The 16,249-nt window shown below is 36.9% G+C and overlaps 1 long non-coding RNA gene across 1 annotated transcript in view; it reads left to right on the top strand.

The window, feature by feature from the left end:
- Positions 1 to 5,248, top strand: part of LOC131818323 (uncharacterized) — a 257,550-nt gene extending 252,302 nt beyond the window's left edge. The window contains exon 4 of the long non-coding RNA XR_009348781.1: positions 5,131 to 5,248. This is a non-coding gene — a long non-coding RNA (uncharacterized LOC131818323). The remainder of the gene's footprint in view (positions 1 to 5,130) is intronic.
- Positions 5,249 to 16,249: the final 11,001 nt, after the last annotated feature.

The raw sequence follows: 16,249 nt of genomic DNA on the forward strand, positions 1-16,249 counted from the left end.
CTATGCTATACCTTTCATCCTAGGACTTACTCATTCCATACTTGGAAACCTGGGTCTCCCATTCCCTTCACCCATTTTCCCCATCCCTCTCTCCTTCCCTCTGGCAACCATGAACTTGTCTCTGAAATATTAGCATATGCTTATAGGAAGTACTTGGTTCAAATCACTCTTCTTTGACGGAGACACTACTTGCAAATAACCACACCTGGCTTGGAATTATCACTGTAGATAAAACAAAGCCAACATACCACTGAGTGAAATGACTTTTAGATTGCTTAGCACTCCATCTCCAGAAAGTTAAAATCAGGGCAATAAAAATGAAGTGGTAATATTACTAGAAAGAGAAAGAAAAAAGGACCCGTAAAAACAAATTGTTCCCACAATGGGCACAAGAATAATATGAATTAGAATACACAAAGTGACCTTAACAAGTCCCGCGTTATTGATGTTGGCATGCACCATGTCTGAAAAAGAGGAGACATGTACATAGAGCATTCATCTCAACTCTTTGTGTGCATCTGGCCTATAACAGTATAATTATCTATCAGTTTTGATGTTAGGTAGTTAGGTTAAGTGATTCAGTTCAGTATAGTGAGAATTAGAAACTTGTTTCTTTCCATGCTGGTGACAAAAGGGAAAAGACAGAGTCACCCTGTAAATTGCATGGGCATGGGGTGGGGTGGGGTAGGAGATACTGTGATATAATCAGAAGATTGAATCAAATGACCAAAAATGTTTTCTCATGAGAGATTTTATAAGAAATAAGAGATTTTTAACAGGTTGTAGTTTCTCGAAGTCTTTATTATGTCATTTATTTTATTTTTAAAGATTTTATTTATTTATTTGACAGAGATCACAAGTGGGCAGAGAGGTAGGCAGAGAGAGAGAGAGAAGCTGGCTCCCTGCTGAGCAGAGAGCCCGATGCGGGGCTCAATCCCAGACCTAGGGAATCATGATCTGAGCCAAAGGCAGAGGCTTTAACCCACTGAGCCACCCAGGCACCCTGTGTCGTTTATTTTAGAAGAGTAAAGAAATTTTAAAAAATCTTTATGAAGACATTGCTGCTATAAACATTCGGGTCCACAATAGCCAAACTATGGAAAGAACCTAGATGTCCATCAACAGATGAATGGATCAAGAAGATGTGGTATATATACACAATGGAATACTATGCAGCCATCAAAAGAAATGAAATCTTGCCATTTGCGACAACATGGATGGAACTAGAGCGTATCATGCTTAGCGAAATAAGTCAAGCAGAGAAAGACAACTATCATATGATCTCCCTGATATGAGGAAGTGGTGATGCAACATGGAGGCTTAAGTGGGTAGAAGAAGAATAAATGAAACAAGATGGGATTGGGAGGGAGACAAACCATAAGTGACTCTTAATCTCACAAAACAAACTGAGGGTTGCCGAGGGGAGGGGTTTTGGGAGAAGGGGTTGGGATTATGGACATTGGGGAGGGCATGTGATTTGGTGAGTGCTGTGAAATGTGTAAACCTGGTGATTCACAGACCTGTACCCCTGGGGATAAAAATATATGTTTATAAAAAATAAAAAAAGTATTAAAAAAAAAATCTTTATGAAGAATTCTGCAACTAGAGAAAATTATAAAAAAGAAAAAAATAAATCCCGAGTTAACGGCTCTAATGCCCTGCCTCCCTGGCTATCTGTAGGTGGAAACTGAAAAGTATAGTAGATCTTGGAGTCAGGATACTTAGGTCAGCATGGAAACTCAGGCATTTACTTGCAAACTTTTCTAACTTTGGGAAACTTTACTAAACCCCATTGGGTCAGAATGTTCTTGTCTGCAAACTAGGGGTAATACCAGTGCGTACCTCATAGGACTGTTATAAAGGCTAAGTAAGCTAATATGTTTGAAACTTGGAACAGTGACAAGCATATTGTAAGAACGATAAAAAAAAAATTATTTGCTGAATGTAATAAAAATAATGAAAATAATAGTAGATAGCAGATTAGGGTATCACTTCCAACTATTCTAAATATTCACTCCTGATTTTTTTTTTTTTGAGATTTTATTTATTTACTTGACAGAGAGAGAGAGAAAGAGAGATCGCAAGCAGGCAGCAGGCAAGCAGAGAGAGAGGGGGAAGCAGGCTCCCTGCTGAGCAGAGAGCCCAATTCGGGGCTCGATCCCAGGACCCTGAGAGCATGACCTGAGCTGAAGGCAGAGGCTTAACCCACTGAGCCACCCAGGTGCCCTTCACTCCTGATTTTGATACTAGTGTTATTCATCCCCTCTCCCTGCAATGTCCTTTCATATCTCCTGAGGGAAGGCCAAGTTGCCCCACCCATCAGAACTTGTTTTGGCCAAAGAAACGTGAACAGGACCTTGCAAGCCATTTACTCCAACTTTTAGGTACTTTCCCCTCTGCTGTGATAATGGCATGTCTAAGATAGGGGTGGCTACTATGAAAGTCCATTTCAGACAAAAATAAATATTTGTTCTTATACATCACTAAGATTTTTTAACCCACTGAGCCACTCAGGTGCCCCCATCACTAAGATTTTTTAAAGACCTCAATTACTCCAGCAAAGTTGACTAATACAGTAATTAAACAGATAAATAAATGAATCAACAAATAATAAGCTCTATTAGCATTTATATAATTTTTAAATGTCACCCTTGATTATTTACATATTCAATTTCTGTAATAATCTTCGATTACTTATATGTATAATTGTTAACTTGCCTTTTTCTTTAAAACTTCACTTATAAATACATTTTTCCCACATCATAAATAGCCCTGCAAACCTTAGAACTGATAGATTAATTGAAACAGCCACCAGGAGTCTATATGTAAAAAGAATAATAATAATTACATTAATAAGGTTGTTCTCCGATAATGAAGCTACAAAATATGCATATGATACATTTAAACAAAGTCATGTCAAGCCATATTGTGTTGTGTTATGAGGGAAATGGTGACTCTCAGGTTAGTAAGATTTGATTATAATAATATCAAAAGTATTAACATATCTAAATAAAGTAGGACAAGGGATGACACGGAGGCTGAAAATGATCAGTGCACCGACAAGAAATGTTCAGTGTTTATCCACTAGATCTGAGTATGATACTTTGACACTTTATACAAAGGATAAATTGTGTTATTTTGTTGTTATTGTGTTATCCTTTGGATAAATTGTGTGCATCTAAGAACAGTTCCTGAATATACAAACTAGCATATATCTGTGATATCAGTTAACATGGTACAGAAAAAAATGACTTGATAATTTTAAAGAGATAATAATCCATCATGGAATATTTACAAATTCCTGGTACTTTTTAATTCCTATTTTACCTATGTGAAAGTAGAGCATCTTATGATCATTCAGTATCTCCCAAATGTCATAATACTGACTGAAAGCATGGCATTAAGTACACCTGTTGCTATTAAATCAATATTTTTGTAGCATAGTCCATGAAACACTTATGTATAACCATGTGTGTGTGTATATATATATGTATATGAAACTATATATATAACTATATTCATATATATAATTCTCTGAAACTGTGTGTATATATAACCACATGAATGAAACTGTATATATAACTATATACAACTGTATATAGAGAGAGGGGGGAAAGCACCAAAAAATGAAAAAAAAAATAGTAACAATGTATTGGGTTCCTACGGTATGATAGGCACTATACATAATTATTTGATCTTCTGCCACCATCTTTGGAGTCAGCATTATCTCCACTGGCAAACGTATTAACTGAATCTTAGGGAGGTTAAACACCTTGACCACAATGCATCAAGGAACTGGTTTCATCAAAATTTGGACCTATTGTGTCAAAATACCCATAGCTTTTCCACTACACCTATAAATATGAGATTTATACATAATGGCAACCTGAGAGACATGTCTTTTCAAATCATCAAATCTGGTACATTAGTGTGGAACCACTTCCTAATAGGAAAGAGTGTGAGGTGCTGTGATCAGAAAGTGTACACATCCATTACAATCTGACTGTCACCTGCTTCTCCCAGTCAAACCATTTCATTAAAGTGAGTCATGATTCTAAGAATGTCTATTCCCTTCGTTGAAGCAAGCTGTGATGACCCAGGAACGCATTAGACCAAAAAAAAAGAAAAAGAAAAAAAAAAAAAACCTGATACAAAGATGGGGGATATGTATCCATTCTTCTATTTTAAAAAGATCCATTTGGTTTTTTAAAAAAATGTTCCAACAAATAATTATCATCAAAAGGCATGCTGAAAATATATTTGTGTTCATGCACAAAACACTTTAATTTAGAGGAAGAATATTCCCAGCTTCTCTTCTGAGGTGTAATGTAAGTACCCTGAAATTAATTCATTGGAAGTGTATAATTCAGTGAATTTTAGTACATTTATACAACTGTACCACCCTAACAAGACTCCGGTTTTAAATATTTCTATCATCCCACAAGTTTTCCATGCCGCCTTACAGTCTATACTCACTCATTCCCCAAGCCTCAGATAAGCATTGATGGACATTCTAGACATTTCTTATAAGCTGAAACTTCTAGTATAGTGTTCCTTTACTGTCTGGCTTTTTCAGTTAGCTTGTTTCTGAAGTTCATCCATTTGTAGACTGTATTAGTAGCTTATTCCTTTGTATTCCAAATTGTATTCCATTGTATGAATACACCACATTATGTCTATCTAGTCTTTAGTTGGTGGACGTTTGGGTTGATTCCATTTTTTGACTCTTAGGAACGATACTGCTATGAACCCTTGTGTACATGTCTTTGTGTGGACATAAGTTTTTATTTCTCTTGGTTATAGCCTAAGCATGGAATTCTTGAGTCATCTGGTAAAAAATTATGTTTAACTTAAGAAGAAATACCAAACTCTTTTTAAAAGTGGTTGCACCATTTTACATTCTCAAAAGTCATGCGTGAAGGTTCGTTTCTTCACATCCTTACCAACACTTACTACTTGTACATATCAAATAAAGATTTTCGCATCTATGTCATTAGAAATATCAGTTTGTAGTTTAGTTGTGATGGCTTTATCTGAATTTGATATCAGAATAACACTGGCCTCATAGAAGAGTACAGAAATGTTATTTCCTAAAATATTTAGTGAAGGGCTACTATCTATTTTTTTCAGATGTTTGGAAGAACCCACTGGTGAAGCCATCCAGCCCGGACTTTTCTCTGTGAGTAGATAATGAATTCCTAATTCAGTTTCTTTACTTGTTACAGGTCTATTCAAAAGTAAAAGGGTAGATGGGGGCATGAGAAGTTGAAGAGGGGTTTTCAAAATAGGGTAAAAATCATGTGCACCTGTATAGAGGCAAGACAGTACTTTACTGGGGGGTGGGTAGGGAGACGGTGGCTGGATTATGGACACTGTGGAGGGTATATGCTATGGTGAGTGCTGTGAAGTGTGTAAACCTGGTGATTCACAGGCCTGTATCCCTGGGGCTAATAATACATTATATGTTAATTTAAAAAAAAAAGAAGAAGAAGAAGAAAGAAAGTGCTTTACCTGGATTTAGTATTCCAGATAGTTGGGTAGCCCATAAATGGGATAGAATAGTCAGAATAAAGTAAGCCTGTTTTGTTCATCATCTAGATTAAAGGCATTAAAAAAATGTACTCAGTTATCTTCAGTCAATCAGCTAGGTCATTTACTGGTAAGAAATTTATAAGCAGACCATGATATCTGAAAAATCCAAACAAGAAATAAGATTATAAATTAATAAGTAATCATGTTACTGGTTTTTTTGACAATGAGAATATTTAAAGGTGAAAATATGAATGGTAATCCAAAACATGAAGTCTTATTTCAGAAGCTGTGAAAGACAGAATAATGGTCCACAAAAGACACCTATGACCTAATCTCCAGAACCTCTAAATATGCTGTCTTACGTGGCATGAGGGACTTTACAGATGTGATTAAAGTTAAAGGTATGAAGTGGAAAGATTATAATGGATGATCAAAATGAGCACAATGTAATCAAATGAATCCTTAAAATCAGAAAAACTTTCCTGGCTTTGGTCAGAGGTGGCTATGACTATAGACGAGTAAGAACGATCCAATTTTTAAGGTTTTCAAGATGAACAACAAGAAAAGGGGACCAAAGAATGTGGAAAAACTCTAAAAGCTAAAAAAGCAGAGAAATAGATTCTCCCCTAGAACCTCCAGAAAGGGGGTACCTGGGTAGCTCACTTGCTTAAGTGTCTGATTTCTGCTTGGATCATGATCTCAGGGTCCTGGGATAGAGCCCCACCCTGTCTACCTGTCTAGCCCCCTTTCCAGCCCTGCCCTCATCAGGGAGGCTCCTTGTCCCTTTCCCCTGCTCGTGCTCTCTCTCTCTCTCTCAAGTAAATAAAAATCAGAAAGAAGAAAGAAAGAAAGAAAGAAAGAAAGAAAGAAAGAAAGAAAGAAAGAAAGAAAGAAAGAAAGAACCTCCAGAAAGGAATACAGACACTTTGCGGACACTTTGACTTTAGCCAATCAAGACCTGCGCCAAATGTCTGATCTTTCAAACTATAAGATCATAAATTTGTGTTGTTTTAAGCCACTGATTTTGTAGTAATTTGTTACAATGGCAACAGAAAACTAATACAATGCTATTTTAAAACACATAAAAATCAGTCAAGATGCTTCTAGATTTGTTGTTCAGCGTGGTATAACATACATATAAAACCTGTGATTACTCAAAATATCAAACACCATCAGTAGAATTTTTAGGATCCAGTCACATGAAGTCTTTGCCATCCACTCCCAAGAATACCCAGCAATGAAACTGTGAGTTCATCCATGTCTATGTAGATCTTTCATCTCTTCTATTAGAGCAACATTTTGCTTTACTCCTTTCACAGACTCTCATCCCTTGTTTTTCAAAAAAGACCCATTTTCTTTTCTCTGTATCTGTAGTGTGGATTTGAGAGTGGACTGTGTATCGGTGACCTGACCTGACTCTGAAATATCTTTTAAAATCAGCTATAAGGGCGCCTGGGTGGCTCAGTGGGTTAAGCCGCTGCCTTCGGCTCCTGTCATGATCTCAGGGTCCTGGGATCGAGCCCCGCATCGGGCTCTCTGTTCAGCAGGGAGCCTGCTTCCCCACCCTCTCTCTGCCTGCCTCTCTGCCTGCTTGTGATCGCTCTCTCTGTCAAATAAGTAAATAAAATCTTTTAAAGTCAGCTATAAGGTACACATCTTCTCATTTCAGTATTTCTTAATTTCTATTTCTTAATTTCTATTTTCTATTTAAGATACAGCTTCTTTGGTCAAACGGTGAGATACTGCCAAAATTATCAGTGATTTCCCTAACACTAATCTCTGTACTGGTTTCTCGGATCCCCTTCTATTCTTTCTTTTTTCTTTCTTTCTTTAATGTAAAACTCCTCCTCTGGTATCCCTTCCTTATTTTTCTCTTGCTTCATCTTGACCCTGCTACACTCAATTTAGCCTGTGGCCATTTACCTCTATATCCTATCTAATAAGATCACCCAAGATACTTTTTTCTTTTTAATTTTGCAATATATTTATTTATTTATTTATTTTTTGGATGAGAGATGGGTCATACCATTCAAGCAGATCAACCAATTTATTGCCTGTAATTCACATGTCAAATGAGAATCTCATATCTGCTAAATGCCTTTTGAACGCCTACCTTACCAAAAAAAAAAAAAAAAAAAAAAAAAAAAAAAAAGCTTAGTATAATTTTTGCCACCTCTCCCCTACCCAATATGTACATGTCCAATATTGTTACCAGTTCAGTAATCTCTTGTTTTAGTTTCCTCAGGCTGCCCTAACAAGTTGCCACAAGTTGGGTAGCTGAAAACCACAGAAATTGATTCTATCACAGTTCTGGAGGCTGGAAGTCTGAAAGCAAGGTGTTATCATGACATGGTTCCTCTGAAGGCTTTAGCCTTTAGCTGCTGGTGTTTGCCCACAACTCTTGGTATTCTACGACTTGCAATTCCAACTCTCAAATCTCTGAGGCCGTTACCATGGGGCCTTCTCCTCTCTGTCTCTTCTGTATCTTCAAGTCACTCTTCTTACAAGGAAACCAGTCCCTGGATTTAGGGTCCACCCTTCTCTGGTACGCCCTCATCTGAATACTGCAAAAAAGTCTATTTCCAAATAAAATCACATTCATAGATCTTTAGGAATTAGGGTTTTTAATGATCTATCTTTGGGGGAGAAACAATTCAATCCAAAACACCCCTAGGAGAGAGCTTGGGATTACTCCATAAACTGTTACAAACAACAGCCTGAAGTCAATAGGGGATGGGCTATAGAATCACGTGTGTTCGGAAAGGCAGTATTGAGTGTTCAAAGCATGGATTCTGGAACGAGACTGCCTTGGTTAGAAGGTGGGTGGGACTTAAAAAGGTGTGTGACTTTGCAAAAGTTGCTAAGCCTTTCAGTTTTTAGATGTCAGATATGCAAAATGAGGACCATTGTAGGCTCTTTCTCATAGGGTTGTGGAAATTAAATGAAATAAGCACTAAGTTTGACATACTAAATAATAAATATATGATGAGTATTATTAATTTTCCTGAAAATATCTTAGTTGGTTTATTATTATAAAAAGTATTTGAGGGCGCCTGGGTGGCTCAGTGGGTTAAGCCGCTGCCTTCGGCTCAGGTCATGATCTCAGGGTCCTGGGATGGAGTCCCACATCGGGCTCTCTGCTCAGCAGGGAGCCTGCTTCCCTCTCTCTCTCTCTCTGCCTGCCTCTCCATCTACTTGTGATTTCTCTCTGTCAAATAAATAAATAAAATCTTTAAAAAAAAAATATTTGAGCTCTGACATATGATTAGTGTTGTGAAAAATATCAGAGTAATGAAAACAGCTTTGACTTTATCTCCTAAAAATATATCTAGTCCATATTATATACAAATTTAAAATCTACAAAAATTGAACTCTAGTGGCTTTTATTATTAAAGTAATAATTTCTCCAAAATATCCAACACAAATTTTTTTTTTGGTGTTCTCCTTTGATCTACTTTTCTCTCTTTCTCTCTGTCACCATCACTCTCTGTTGGTCGCTCTTACTTTTCTCTCTCCCTCCCTTTCTCTCTTAATATGTAATTACATATTACATATATATTTTATAGATGCATATAATTACATTGTTTTATTAGATTGAGATCTGTACTATGCATGGTATTATATATAAGCATTTTTTCCCAGTCTTTACAAACTGGTGAAATGTAATTGTTGGAATTATGTAATATTCTATTAAGTGCACTTATTAAAATTCATTTAATTTTATAGTGTATTCTGCACTATATTCTCTCCCATTTGAACACTACTTTAAAGTTAAAATATCTAACATCTTAAGAAAAAGAAAACTGCTATGTTTTTAAGATTAAGTAAAAAATATGACATAAAACCAAGTGAATAGTTAGAGAAAAAGTACTACTTAAGCACCGTCAAGTAACAGAAGTAATGGCTGCTAATTCTAGAGGCTTTGCACAGCAGATAAAGATCACATTTCACATGTAATAAGCAGTTGGGCTAAAGTTAAGCTCTTATAAAAATTTCTTTACATAGGTTTTAAAATGTGTGAATCCATACATTTTTTTCTATGTAGCATGGGCTATTATATATTAGGTAAAAGAATAATGTTGGTTTTATTGCTGTTACATTAAATCAAGTTGCATTTGCACTTCCAGATTATTTTACTAGCGTCTGGATATATGAAAACATAGTATTTCTTTGGATAGCAGTAGAATAAGCAAGAGATACATCTGCAAATTCCTTGGGGTTTTTTTTTCCAAATTTTAAATTACTTAGGCACTTTTATTCAAAACTGAGAGGGAAAGGCACTGATATCTATTTATTATTACTAAATTAAATGTGGTGATGCACAAAAGGAACTTGAAGGAGAGAAGGATCCTTCTTCCCTCTTTTACTCTCTTGTTTCGGTTTATATCCCCCCCTCCCCCCACACACACCCTTCCCCGTGCCATGGAACTAGCCCTGGACATCAACATAGGGAAGGACCCCAACATAAGAAAAAGACATGTTATATTTAGACACAAATTATTAATCATGCAAGGGAAAAGAAAACTGTTCTATTATGGCAGATGGATACCATGAATTTTATGACTGACTCTATAATTCTGCTGTCAGTCATCTGACATGAAAACTTTACACTTGTCTCTCCTGCACCAAAATTATTGTTCAAGATTATTTTCCCTAAAAGAATGTTACGTGAACTCTTGTATATACTTAAAAATACTTCACCTGTAATTTTTCTAAGTATCATGAGAATGAGTAAGAAGGAAATGCATTGATTTATTGACTTCAACTTTATAGATGAACCTGTGTTTTAAAGAGTCAATGACACTTTTGCCCCTGGGGTGGGGATGGGGAGTTATTTTTATGCTTCTCCTTAACAGAAGCAGAATATGTGAAAGCAGCTGAGCATCTCTTGTCACCTGTTCCAGGTATTTAAATTTATGTTGCTCTTTTTTTCCCCCATGCATAATATATATTTATCCACCTCGGGTGAAAACAACATCAGAAGAAGGGGGGGAAAGAACCAGCAAACCAAATTAAACCAGCAGGATTAAGCCAAAATTTAGTTCCACCCAGCTTGATCAGTGATGTTTTATTCATCAGTCACCTGCACTTACATTGAATTGTTTACGCACAGATCTCAAGCATAAATAGCAAATGTACCACTTCATTTTACGTGTGTAATCTCATGGATGAGTGTGGTGCCAGTGATTCTGTTAGATCCCCCTTCAGTGTTCAGGTGCTGCATAAAATTATTTCCTATTAGTTGTATTAAACTTTCTTTCTTTCTTTCTTTCTTTTTTTCTTGAACAAAGTGAAAAGAATTTTCAGGTGTTTTACATAATGAGGCAGATTATTTAAGTACTTAGGCTACATTAGGAAAGCAAGTTAAGCATGACTGGAAGGAGCATTAATGCATTTGTGTGACCAAAATATTACTGATGCAATTTATGGGCTGTTGTTTTGGGGTTTTGCTGTTGTTTTTTTATTTTCCCCCGAAACTTTTGTGTCTTGTAACCTAAGTATTTCCCAGTATTTCTCCAGTTTTTTTATGGAGCAATTAGAAGTCACAGGGTTAACTAAAAGTATGTGAGCAGCCCCCCTAAGACAGGCTGAGTTGATAAGACATCCATAAAGAAGGAATATTTAAGCAGGAATCTGCAAAGGAGTCAAGACTGCAGAGGTTGTAAGGGAAGAACATACCAGATACCAATAGAGGCATTATCAAGGGTATAGACCCTGAATAGGGGACCAGGGTGGCATGTTCCCAGAACAGGACGAATACTGGACTATCATTTAACACATTCAGTCCTGCCACATTCCCAAACTGTGCTCTTTACACTACGCCAAGTTGCCTGGGGCCAGGCAGGTGGGGGAACAAAAACATGGAGACGCTATGAGTTCTCTTCCTTTTCCCAAGCAACTGCTTACGATTTTCTGAAGGTCCCTAACTCTCCACTGATCATAATTTTCTTTTCTTTCCAAGGCCTTCACCTACAAATGATACTCAGTTTTCCAGTCTAACATACACATTGCTCAATATTTAAAGGAAGAGAATATCCAGTTGATAATGTTTTATGGGAGATTTCATTTCTAGAAAGAATGGGTAGATAGATGGTAGGTCATCCTTGTTTTAAAACCCATTTTAAGAAATGCATGTCCAGGAATTTTATTCCTGACCACTACTAAGAAATTTAAGTTCACCAAGACTCTACATTATGCATTATTATGCATTATTCATTTCTTTAGTCATGACTAATAACCTCCATCACTGGTTTGATACATTGAGCCTATGAAACGTTTCCTCCTTATTATTACTATTATTAGCATGTTCAGTTGCTTGATTCGAGAATGGTACTATTCTTACCATTATTTGTGGTTTTTATAAAAAAAATACAATATACAGATAATAACATGAATCAATTTTGCTATAAAAAGTAAGAGATCAGAAAACACATAATTGGAAATTTGTTGGTTATGAGATAGCTTGAAATATGCATTAAACAGCTTATTTTTAAAAATCTAAATGCATTTTAAAAGACTTTGAGGGGTGACAAAGTATAACATTCAGAAGAGTGATATTATAAAAGATTTGTTATTTTCCTTTTGTTCTGTGTTTCTTATCACTCTAAGTAATTTAAGCTATACTTGTAAGACATATTGATGTGTCTTTAGAAGCTGTCAAACTGCTTATTTGTTTACTTAAATAAATAAAATCTCTTAGAGTAGCATTACACATTGAACCTATAATAACAACACTGTAGGTAAATTCTAGTACAAAGAGAAGCCACAAATGGAACAAATGCTTTTATATTGAAAGTACTGAGGGAAAAGGAACTTGGGATTAGATGATCCATACCTTACCCATGAATAAGTAGAATGTATTGTGGCTCATCAGTTTTGCTCGCTGTACATAATAACTTGATTTTTCCCCCTAATTTAAAAGACACAATGCTATTCAAGTAATTTAAGGTGTAAAAAGAACATCCATGTGGCATTTGAGTATTCCTCTGTATTCTAAACATTGTTTTCAAATTAAGGAAAGTGAATGATATAAGCAGGTGATCTCTGAGATCCTTACAATTGTGACATCCCCAGATTCTGTATCAAGCCACCCTCTCGAAGATACTGTCTCAAAGAATAAAGACCTTGTTTTGTTTTTGAGCTACTAATTGTTCCTTAGCCATACAACATGGCATGTAGAAGTGGGATACAGCAAAATGCCTTGGAAACGTATTGGGGCATTAGGGTCCTTAGCCCTGCCCTGACAACCCTCCTTATATTACATATATCACAAAATTCTGCCAGCCCTCATTGAAAAACTGAGATGATTTCAAATTGTCATTCTCATAATAAATTATAAATTGCATAAACAATAAATATTGGAACACTGAAAAAATAAAGATGTTAAAATAAAAAAATAATTATAAATTTTAATGAGAGATAAGTAAGTTGCTCTTACAATGAATCTTAACAATAATTATAGCCAACACAAAGTGAAAACATTCTCAGCAAACAAAAGGCTCTGTGAAGTCTTCAAATCTTGATTTGTTTTTTCCTTTTTGAAATGTGGAGTGAGTTATGATGGCCACTTGGCATACTTGAAGCCCTTCAAATTGTCAATTCTTTGCTCTTTCTAAAGCTCTGGAGGCCTGTTTTCTCAGAAATGTTTGTTTCTCTCAATTTGTAGCTCTCTGTAGGGTCCCACACTCAGAGCATAAACTAAAAAAATTCAAAGAAAAGTGAATAATCTTACCCTAAATTTATTACAAATAGCAATTTAGAAGACTCATTATCACAGTATGAAACATTAAAAAAAGAAGAATCATAATCAAAGAATGTGAAAAAGTGTAGAAAATGTGTGGGTACATATCTATCTAGCTATCTCAACAACATCTGAATGCATGATGTTGTGCTGTTATGCGTGAATCGATAAATACATTTCTGTACTCATTTAACAGTGTGTTATTGAAATTAGGCTATAGTTATAAATACTAATTAGAATTAAATCATTAGAAATGAAATGTGCTCAGCATCTCCTGACAGGCTGCTGTAAATGAAAACACTTAAACTTGCTGAAATTCATCAATTTTTGTTTCATACTTTTATCAGGGTTTTATAAGACAAAAGTGTGGGGTGGGGGAAGGTCCCCAGGCTTCCAAAGACTATAAAATCACATTGAAGTAGATTTTCCTGCAAGTCAAATAAAAAGGAAAAAAAAAAAAAAAAAGCCCTTGGTACTCATACACTGCTGAGTTGGTCGAATTGAGCCAATTCTAATTTTTCAGGGTTGTTGAACTCACCAGGGAGGACATGAGCAGACAGACAAAGCAGAGTATACTCTATGCGCCAGCTTCAGCAGAATCTAAGTCATTTCTCGGCGTATAGTTTCAACCTCCACATCGTGGGTCTCAGTGTTCTTTTACGCTCTTCATGGGAGGACCTGTGGGCGTCACCGAGGCAGCCCCGTCTCCTTGATAGTAAGAGAGGGATATCAGCTCTGTCCAGCTCTGAGCTACTGAATCTCTGGCCAGAGAAAGACTGACCTTTGATTGATTGTGGCTTCTTCCAGGAAGATAGGAAGCTTTGGAGTTCAGAAACTCCGTGGAAGACTTCAGTGTCTTCCAGGATGGAAGTAGCCGCACAGGGAAACCAGAGATCTGGGAAAAGCGAGGACAGGAGTCCGGGAAGAGGTATACATTAAAGCGTGAGGAGGTAGAATGTTGCTGGGAGAAGTTCGCCAGGCTCTGCCAGGGTTCCTCGGCCTCAGCACTATTGACATGTTGGGGCAAGTCATTCTTCTCTGTATCTACGTAGTGTTGCACGTACGCACGCGTGTGTGTGTGTGTGTGTGTTATAGGACATTTAGCTGAATCCCTGGCCTCTACCCACTAGATGCCAGTAGCACTCCTCCCAGGGTGCACAAATCAAAAATGTATCCAGACATAGCCAGACATTGTACACTGTGGGTGTGGGATGGAGGGAAAGGTGACAGACTCTCCAATGGGTTAGAAATCTCCTGTGATGCCTTACCCACACCTGAGGTTTGGATTAACTACTTCATACTTCAACTTTTAATAATTATGCCCCTTCCTCCCAAAAGTTTTCCCTTACTCTCTGTGCAACTTCAGTGCTCACACCCATGCACATTTAATACCCTATTGTTGGTTCATTCAACAAAAGTGCATTGGACACCTACTAGGTACTATGTACATCCTAGAAATATGGTTGTCAATAAAATTGACTCGGCGCCTCTCCTGAGAAAGCTTCCATGTTTGAAGAGGCAAGAAGACAATCAAATGCATACCTCCAAATCAGTCAGATATTTGTGGTTGCTGGGAAGGAAATTAAGCAGTGATGTGATGAGATTATGACTTGGGAATTAAAGACATAATTTAACTTGAGTGGTCCTGAAAGCTGACAATTGAGCAGACACATGAGCTCAACCAAGCTGAGGAAGCAGAACACAGGAAGAATCTGGACTTATTTTAGGAAGTAAGGAAGGAACTAAGGAAGGCCGGTGGCTACAGTGTTGTGAACAAGGGGAAAGGCAGACCCGAGATGAGTGAAAAGAGGAAGTCGAGGCCGGGTGACAGAGAGTCTAGCAAACAGTGGCCAAGTGTTAGGTTTTACTTCAGTCGTCTATCATAGCTCTTAATATGCTGTCTGTCCTTGGGTGCCTGGGTGGCTCAGTTGGTTAAGCAACTGCCTTTGGCTCAGGTCAGGATCCTGGAGTCCCAGGATTGAGTCCCCTTGCAGCATTGGGCTCCCTGCTCAGCAGAGTCTGTTTCTCCCTCTGACCTCCTCCCCTCTCAAGCTCTCTCTCTGTCAAATAAATAAATAAAATCTTTTAAAAATGCATTATATATATATATATACATATATATATATATATATATATATACTCTCTGTCCTTGTCTGGAGACATTGATCTCTTTCCCTTTTTGTTCATGTGGCCCTAAACCATTCATTTTCCTAAAGCTATAAAATGGGTAGCACTCTTTGCTTCAAATAATGTAGGATTCAATAAAATGTTGTGATACTAGGAAGTGTTAATGAAATTGCAGTCACAGCATTACAAGCACTGTATCTCTTAATCCTCACAATGTTCATTTTATTCCTACTGTGAGGATGGAGAAAAGACCTTTGAACTCAATGTCAAAGACCGAGTAGGGGACTGGACTGCAAAGAACATGACAAGAAAACAGAGCACTGTACAAAATGGGGCCCTATGTGCAAAGTATGGTAATCAAAAATCCCGGAGTAGAGAGTGATGATGAGCAACTAGATACGGCTGGAGTGTCAGGGACATGGAGCAGGAGAAAATCCTAAAGAAATGCATTCTTCTTCTTTCTTTTTATTTTTTTATATTATGTGATCTTGCTGAAAGTAACTTTTTTCTTTGATCCTCAATTTCCTTGTGTATTAAAAGGGGGCAACAGTGCTTCCTCCATAGCATGATGGTGAGGAAGTGTAAGATAATATTCTGTCACAAAGTAAGTTTTAAAAATATTAGATGTGTAGCCAAGCCATATATCTAAAGGATGCTTATTAGTGCACCAATGCCTTTCCAAGCTCATTTCCAGTGATAAGCTATTACTGTTCTCAGATCCTTTCCATTCTACATTTTGATGAAAGATTTGATTGAGACCACAGATCAGATTTTTTAGATTACCAAAGTTGGAATGGATAGTTAATATACCAAGTGACAAAAATCGTATTTGGACAGGCTGAAGTGATT

Source organism: Mustela lutreola, chromosome 16 (genome assembly GCF_030435805.1).
Source record: "Mustela lutreola isolate mMusLut2 chromosome 16, mMusLut2.pri, whole genome shotgun sequence".
Classification (NCBI taxonomy): Eukaryota; Metazoa; Chordata; class Mammalia; order Carnivora; family Mustelidae; genus Mustela; species Mustela lutreola.